Genomic DNA, 8,723 nt, shown 5'->3' with positions numbered 1-8,723 from the left:
CGCTGCAACCCGTGACCAGATCTCCAAGCAGCCTAATTACATGAACTTGCCACAAGGGTCAACCCCCAGGGTGGGAGGGAAGGAAATCCTTTCAGACGTATCACATCAGAGTTCCTTGAGAGCCTTCCCACTTACTCACGTCTCTCTCAGTCCCGCTGGCACACGTGGGTCACAGCCTTGTTTTCTGAACAAAACTAGAAGCAAAGCGATCCCAGCTCATTTTGGTACAGATCAAGCAAAACAACTTCATGTGCTTACAGGACAGGCTGCAATTATAACAGCCTCTCCCACCCACAGCCACAGATCCCCAGTGAAAATCAGAGAAACCCATCCCCTTGGGTACGGTCTGTTCATGGCCACGGCACACGTGGGTGCCAGAGACAACGCCCAGGGCAGATCCCAGCCAGTTTCCTTCACTACTTGAGACCCTGACCTTGACCATCCACTTGGCAGAAGATGTACGCAGTGTTCAGAGATTGCTCCCCCCAGCGTTCAGGCTTTTCCCTTTGCTCACAGATACGTTACACGAATCACAGGTGGCACATAATTGTGAAAAACAGCCATCCTCTCTATAAAAATCCACCAGTCTCCCCTTAGCCTGCCACAGCCCACTCAGACATTCCTACAAAACCAGGGAAAATAGCTTTTAACCTTGTCTCATTTGCAGACCCTTACAAGTTTTTCACTAGAAATACGGGCCTACATATAGTGAACTTCAGCCTACTGAAAATACACCATGTTTCTCTTGCCAAAGCATGTATTAAGAATCCTTACGAGCTAGAGAAGCAGAAGTTAAGCTGAGTCAATCACAACGACAAGGAAAAATTACAATTCATTATCTTTACCTAGGGAAGAAATGTCCCTTTGCTCCAGTGAAAAAGCTGTGACTTCCAGAGAGCTCAGGCACACCGATGTCTACAGCCCGTCCCTCGTTTTGTAGTGATCAGCCAAAGTGTGCAGCACAAGGGAGAAATCTCTTCTGGCTCAGCCATCTGACTTCACGTGGGGCACCAAAGAGCAGACAGGTGGGTGGTGCCCATAACCTCCACTAGATTTAAAAAGTCATTCATACGAAGCCATCAGTGACCTCCTATACCCCACCAAGGTCTATGAGCAGGCACAGAAATGGTCTCCTAACAGGTTTGTAAATTCCCTTCTAGAAAGGCTGTGACAGCTGATCTCTGTTACAGCACTTAAGCACCTGATGAGCAACAACTGGGAAGGGAATGCTTACAGGTGGCTTCAGCAATGTGCTTCCCAGTTCTGGGGCCTGTCAGTGGCAGAGTCCTGCACAGATCTGGGGGAAAGTGGATTTCATTGCCCTGAAATTCTGCCAGTACAACAGGTCAGCCCTCTTCTGCATCATCACTCTGTCCTGCTGGTTACGGACAGCTGGCTCTAACTCCAGGAGCAGCAAAAGCTACTGTCTCATTTCCTCTGTCACCTGTATTGTCTTAGCACTAAAAGCCATATGAATCCATAGAGTTAAATCCACCCACTGCTGCAATTCCGGACGCTTATGCATCCTTCTATCACATTAAAACTGCCACACTAATGATGCCCAGCAGCGAGTCCTCCATCCTGCCTGTTGGCCATTACAGCTCTTAGCGATTCTCTGTCATGCTAGAAGAGTTTGTCAGCTTGTCTCACACCCTGTTCTGGGGATACTGGTGCATCCAAAAGGTATCTCGCAACACCTATCACAGAAATAACCACAGCGCTGAGCACCGAAACTGGCCATGGAATGTCTGCCCACAGCTCTGAGAAGCTAATTTGAATCAGGCCGAGCTGTACGGACTCAATAATTAACAAAGAATGTACCTGAAGCCAGTATATTAAGGGGTGAGAATGCATTTCAGGTCTAGAGAATTAAACCATTGTAATCAGAGAAGGAAAAAAAAAAATGGTCTGAAGTAAAATCCTTGCATAGACCTTGACTATTCCCTTAGCAGGACGAACCTGATGACTAGTTGTTGTTTACAACGATAAGGTCAGAGGAAAGGCCATTTCCTCTCAACAATTGTCAGAAGGGATTAAAACCTGCATTCAGGCTTGCTTTGAACTAGCAGGTACTCCATTCCCCGATGGTATCAGGATCCATTCAGCGAGGTCTCAAGCAGCCTCCAGGGCATGTCTCCATAATGCCCCCATTGTGGAGATATGCAGGACTGCTTCCTGCATTCACTCTATCTTTATGAAGCTTCACCCTTGTGGTCTGATACCCAGGCCAGGAAGCAATCCTGCAATCACTGTTTAATTAGTCATTTCCCAAGCCTGCCCCAGCTGAATCTCGCTGCTGCTTGTCAGCTTCTGGAGAGGGAGGTCGGGAATCAGAAACATCACTACCAGGCTGGGAAAAGTTGCTCGCAGGGCTCGAGGCAGCAAGACAAGCCACATTCTCCAGTTCCACTTTTTTTTTTTCCCCCTAAGTAGAAGGATTTGAGTGGATAAAGGGGCCATTGCACCTTCTGCAAGTCAAGACAAAAGCTGATTTATAACAAAAGTGGGGAATTTTTTTGTTGATTTGTTGTTACAGGCTGGGCTTTGATTGGCTTGGGTTTTGTTTTGGGTGGTTTGGGTTTGGTTTTTCGGGGTTGTTGTTTCTGGTGTGGGTTTTTTTTTTCCCCTTGAGAAATAGCATCTTTGATACAAAGCACATACTTCAAGAGCGGTCTGTTCCAGGAATTCCAGTTCCACACTTTCCTTTGTGGAGGTCAGTACTGAGCCTGAGAGGTTGGATACATGCAGCTTTGGCTTTTCCAAATGAGCTCACTGGAAGAGGTACTTCTTACCATGCAGGCACCAATTTGAAAAGAATGAGAGTTACGTAGTATTAAAATATTTGTCTAGATAATGAGTGTTTGTGTGTGGAGGAATGCTAAAGGAAAAATATGTTTGTTGAAACACAACTGTTTTGAAAAACATATTCATTTTTCTGTTCCACAAAATAAATGAGGTGTTTCAATAATGTCAAAAGGGCCTATTTTGGCATTTTCAGTGTATTGGATACTGTAAAGAAAAGTTTTTCAAAAGTTTAAAAAAACCCAATGCTATTATATAAAAAGTTACATAAAACTATATAAAATAACTTTTTTCAGTTTAAAGCTACTGAAATAAAAACAATGTTTTCATAGTTTCATTTTGTAAGAAAGTTTGATTTTAAATGTGGTTCATTCTGGAATGGAAAAGGTTTTGAAATCTCAACATCTCCCAGTAAAATGAGAACTTCTGCCTTTCTCTAGTTCCAGTTTCCTTTGCTGTAATGAAATAACTGAAAAAGCGGTGTACGTGATAATGCCCTTGTGACAGCAGTACAACCCCGCTTTTGATATGTGTGAGTGAAGCAAAAAAAAACAAACCAGAAGAAAACCCTACACAGATCAGTAATCTCACTGAGAAAGTTATGTGAATCTCAAGAAACGATACTAGAGTTCACAGAAGATTGATATGAGAGAAACTGACTCCAATGGGGAGTAGAACTGGTGAGGGAGTTTTAACATGAATTATTACATCTATCATACGAGAATTTCCTGCTCTCTCGCCAGACCCAGCATGTACCTTCATATAACCTTGTTCAAATCATACCTTGTAACATGCTGGATCAGTCTCTGGACTGGGCTAACGCACATTGCTTCCAGCAGCTCAGAGTGCAGGCAAAAAAAATACCTATTTGCCACAAAAAATTGTGCAAGTGTCTCCCTAGAAGGGGTTTTTTCCCTCCTCTCTCTCCCACTAAGGCTATACTAACCTTGGCAACAGCCAAATCGAGAAGACACGGGGATGAGATAACGTCACAAGCATCCTTTCTCCTCAGCCACTCCTTTGCCAGTCAAGGAGATCTTCCCCACGCTCCTTTCCCCTGGCTTCCTGACAGTTTCCCTTTCTGCAGCAATGTATCTGGGATTACCCTATGCAGTCTTCCGTTACGTGATCTTCCTCCTAAGCTGAGGTTTCTTGCAAAGTGCCAAAACGCAATAAGAAAAACCATTTTTAAGACCCACGCTGATGAGAGAAGGATGCAGGAGAGAGCTGTGAAGAGAACTCAAGAACACCTGTGAGGTTATCAGCTCCATCCCCTCACCTGGGGGAACAAAAGCTCGGCATCCAGCATTACCATAGCACCAACAGCCATCAATAAATTGCTCTTGTAAGAAAGGAACAGATGTGACAAAGATTGTTCCAGGGTCTATAGCAGACCACAGCCAAAGCAGAAGAGTCTAAATGTGCTGGGCTGGGATGGCAAGGGAAGTCACAACTGGGTTCCATCTAGGGGGAATTATTCTTACACTCAATTCATCAATTTATGGGCAAGCGATTCCACAGGCAACGTTGACTTGATTAAACAGAGCCATAATGACAGTGAGTGTAGGGAAGCATCCAGCCAAGTATGCAAACTAGCCTTCTCAGCCTAGAATAAAAGCTTCCTAACCAATAATTTCATGCTTTTATCTATCTGATCATTAATACAGATACCAAACAATGCCAGCTCGACGTGGTGTCAAAGGCTCTGACAACCTCTAATTGATAATAAATAATTCAATTTCTGTCCCAATCCAAAACTGCTGAATCTTGGGCCATGTTCCAAATAAATGATTAAAAAGAACTTTGAATGTAATTATGTCTAACACAATTGGGGATATTGCCCAGATGAAATTTACAGCAACTATTCAGAGCCACAAAATTTCAATGACACTGGCAACTCTTTATGCCTACTAGAAAATGAAATGTTCTTTGCTCAGGCAATGGCACAGGCTGCATTTTTTATCCGACAGCTGTATGCCAGCAACGCACCCAGGCCAACCGCGCTTCCCACAGAGGTGCAGTGTCTCCCAAATGCACTCGAGAAAATCTGGGGACAGGCTTTTGCCACAGCCAGATCTTTATTGTTCTGTATGTGCAGAACTGGATCTTCTTTCTGAATCAGCTGATTCTTCCCCTCCCCAAAACTGCTTACTTTACCATTAACAAAAGTTTCTTAAGACATTAACGCCCGTAGTTCCTGGAATGAAACTAGGGTGCTGTGTTTCAGCAAGGAGAGCGACTATCAGCACAGTCCTGAAGTGATGAATGCAGCACCTCAGAAGCACACCGGTTGTTCCCAGTAATTCCCAAACTCCAAAGCCAGAAGGAACTCTGAACGCTTCTTAGTGAAGACACAGGCCACGTATTTACAAGAGCATCCTTACTCAAGATTTTACTCCTATTTTTCTTTCACTTGCATAAATTCTTACTGAAATACTAGTTTCTGCATCCATAGAACAGGAATGATGACATTCACTTTGATTTCTTTGGATGCAAATTGTTTTGAAGGCTGGACTTTTCTTGGGAGAACAGTGTATGTAACTGACCTGATGAAGTGGTGACTCTTAAGAACCTTTTAGATCCGCAGCAGTTATCTTACGGAGCTCATATGGAAATAGTAGAAATACACTTGCCCTGTCAAACCTGTCCTGTTTCTTTATTCCCAGTCCCTTCTGGAAAGTCCAGCACCAGTATCACTGGAATCCCCATGCTCAAAGGCAGGGCAGCGACAGCACCAGTGTGAAGATGTGCAAGGAGATCTGTGTTGCCTATCTAGAACTTTAATCTCTCCCTGGACTTACTTTGGCATATTTCTCAGTCTTTACAATACAACTTGCTATTTGTGAATACAAAGTGACAGACAAAAACAACAGCTCTTCATTGTTCACAACCCACTATTCTGGCCTCGGACGCTCGCTGTGTTTACCTGCCAGAGTGGTCAGAGACAGCAGCCAGCCAGCAAAGGCAAGGAGATCATCTGCAATGTCTGCACGATCATGAGAACATCTGAGAAAATAAAACAGCTCCATAATTTGTTGACGTTCTCAACTGCCATGATCAGGTGAGCTGGGCTTGTTTCTTTAAGAAAATAAACATCGGGGGAGAGGGGGCAGATGGGCACCAGAAACGCGCGTGCATTATCCCGAGCTGCGCTGTGTGCCCCGCGTTACATAGACACTAAACACAGCCTGCTGCTCCCTGGCAGACCTAACGGCACCGCTGTGCTCTGAAAAATGTCAGATATTGCCCCGTTGGGCACCTCCATATTAGTAGTCACATGACAGAAATAGTCATTTATATCATTAATTGGAACAGCCGGTTGCATTAAATAGGAGACAATTTAATGGATTTAACAGATCTCGGCTCTGCAGTTATTAGATCACTTAAATACATGCTTAGCTTGAAGGAAGGATCTAGTCCGTTTGGAATTGGTGGTTTATTAGACCCTATGGGACCAGCTCACATGCTGAGGTCAGAGCTGGGACCTCAGCTCCTGCTGGGTATTAACTCTGCCTCACCTACAGAAGAAAATTCTCTGACAGGTGAAAAAACCAAGTGACCTCGATTGTACATCTTCTTATACTAGATACTTTCTCTGAAGTATCTACTACTGACCCCCAAACCAAAGAAAATGTTATATAAACCGACCCTCCAACCTAGCGGTGACAAGCTCGTAAGAATGATTAAACTTTGCTGGCTTCCTCTAAAAAAGAAGAAAACTTATAAACTATTATTAAAACCTAGTATTTGAAATGCCTGGATCTTCTTTCACGGCAATATTTGCCGTAAATTATAAGTTAAGTTATAGAAAGTTACATAAGAGTAATTATATATATACACACACTCACACATATAAGTTTTATATAAGGGAGAGTGGTTAACAGAAAAATTAAATATCAGAAAATATTAAGGATGCTTTCCTCATGCAATCTCAACTGCACGCATGAACTAGCCAAAGATCTCGTATGTCTTCAGAGCCTTGGAGAGGTTGATATTATTTTTCTAGAAACCCAGGATAATGGAATAGTGGAACCCAGGCACAAAAATACCGTAATGTCAGAAATCACTCTGGAAGTTGATGGGAGAACTGGATTGAGCTCCACGACCCTGTAACATTTTCATCGCCAGGTCACAGGTACAGCATGTTTGTTTACAAAGTAACTTCACAATTGTTAATACTTCATGGTTAAGCCGTGCGTCTATAAGAAAACTTTGTGATGCAGAGTTCATTAAACAGGAGTTTGCAGCAGTTCGTTCAGAAATTCCTCTCGGCGGCGTCCTTTTCGAAAGAGGAGAGGCTGGTGGCAATAACGCAGGATTCAAGGTAGTATCCCGATTTCTCACTGCATGCTTGCAGGTTGGGAAGGGCAGAGGGTGCTACAACAGCTGTATGCTTCACCTCTAGAAAACCAGGCAACGCATCCCTGCTGGCAGCTCTTCCGCTGAACAGAAGGGGCAGCACTGGAAGACTTAATCTGGTCTGTTGTGCTAAAAAGACCTTCTCTAATAAAAAGCCCCTAAAAACAAAACAAGAAGGAAAAGCATTTCAGAGCCTCAAGAAGGGTCAGACAAGGGATAAGATATAAGTAGAAACACAGAAGATGTATTAAAAAGATGTCATCACCTCTTTAATGTGTTTTGTCTTGTCAGCTGTAAACATCCATAGTTGCTCCATTTGCACTGGTACGGAGGATGGGAAAGGCTGAGCTTGTAGCGCCAGCTGTGCTCCGAGGGCTGGCTCCAGCCCTGCTCAGCAGACACAGGGCAAGCACTGCTGAGGTGAACTCGGTTTAATAGGTTGCTACTTACAGGCTTAGACTGATTTACAGGTGTTTGCCCTGAAATATGACCATCCATGTCATCACTGCTAATCCTCTCCCATCTCTGAAATCCTCCCACTTCGACCGATAGCTATTTTTGGAGGAGAAACCCGCAAGCATACCAAAAAGCATCAGTGCGCTCTAACTCTCCTCCCACAGGAAGGGCAGCCTGACTATCACATACCCGACAAGTAATCTAGTACAGCACAACACCAAACCTTCGGGTGCCTCTGTCACGGCGGGTGTCAGCCGTCTGTATGTGACAGTAATAACAGGGATGTCACAGGGAGAGCGCACACAGACCTTGCATCCTCCTCCCTTGCAGCCTGGGAGAAAACCTCCTGTTGGCAACGCAAAGCCTAGGAAGCAGAGCTGGGCTGCGCCCTGGGGAGCAGTATTTTCCATCTCTCTCTGCTGAAGACTTCTCTTCTGCTTGCTCTCTCAGGCTTGTAAACTCTTTTCTGCAACTGAGGTTCCATCCAGCTCGCAACCCAGTTTTGGATCCTGACACACTGCTGGAGACCCAGCCTGACAGATCCGATGACCGGAGCACTGTGACACTCTGTACCTGGTGAATCAGTTTCTAGTCCCTGCACATACTACTCCAGCGACGTGGTAATGATTTGCAGACGTACATGAGAACAAGGTTCACAGTATGGGTAATCTAAACAAAAAAAAAACTATCTTGGGATTGAAAGTAAATTTACAAAAGGAGATAACCTTCTTTTACCTTAGTAACATATCATACAGGCACTGACTGCATTGCATTCTTCTGTCTCTTAGCTTAGCTTAGAGACTGCTGAGTACGGGTTCTAGAAATCTACCACTCGCAGCAAAATACAGCTTCTCGGACCTCAAGGCCATACCCAGTCTCACATACTGAGCATAAGGCCCAGTGTTCTGGCTGCTGTGCTTCGCTCCATACCTGCAGAACATGCGTTTTAGCCATTTTGAAGCATCGGATCCCTCTCTGTCACTCTGGGATTTCTGTGTGGCAGATGTGTCGAGCTGGCAGGTCACGGTGAGTGTCATAGCTTTGCCAGGTACCTGGGCACACTGTGGGAGAGGTGTCTTATCCGTGAGCCACAAGCAGGAGAACTG

General features: G+C 44.5%; 1 long non-coding RNA gene across 1 annotated transcript; it reads right to left on the bottom strand.

Annotated features, from left to right (window-relative positions):
- Positions 1-6,646: 6,646 nt before the first annotated feature.
- On the bottom strand, positions 6,647-8,464 carry LOC135315839 (uncharacterized). Its single transcript, XR_010375324.1, has 2 exons — positions 7,926-8,464; positions 6,647-7,319 (listed from the first exon to the last, which is right to left on the bottom strand). It is a non-coding gene; the product is annotated as an uncharacterized LOC135315839 (long non-coding RNA).
- Between the last annotated feature and the right edge of the window lie 259 nt (positions 8,465-8,723).

This window comes from Phalacrocorax carbo, chromosome 15, assembly GCF_963921805.1.
Source record: "Phalacrocorax carbo chromosome 15, bPhaCar2.1, whole genome shotgun sequence".
Taxonomy (NCBI): Eukaryota; Metazoa; Chordata; class Aves; order Suliformes; family Phalacrocoracidae; genus Phalacrocorax; species Phalacrocorax carbo.
Note: the sequence above shows the minus strand (reverse complement) of the source record. Positions and strands in the feature narration are given on the sequence as shown.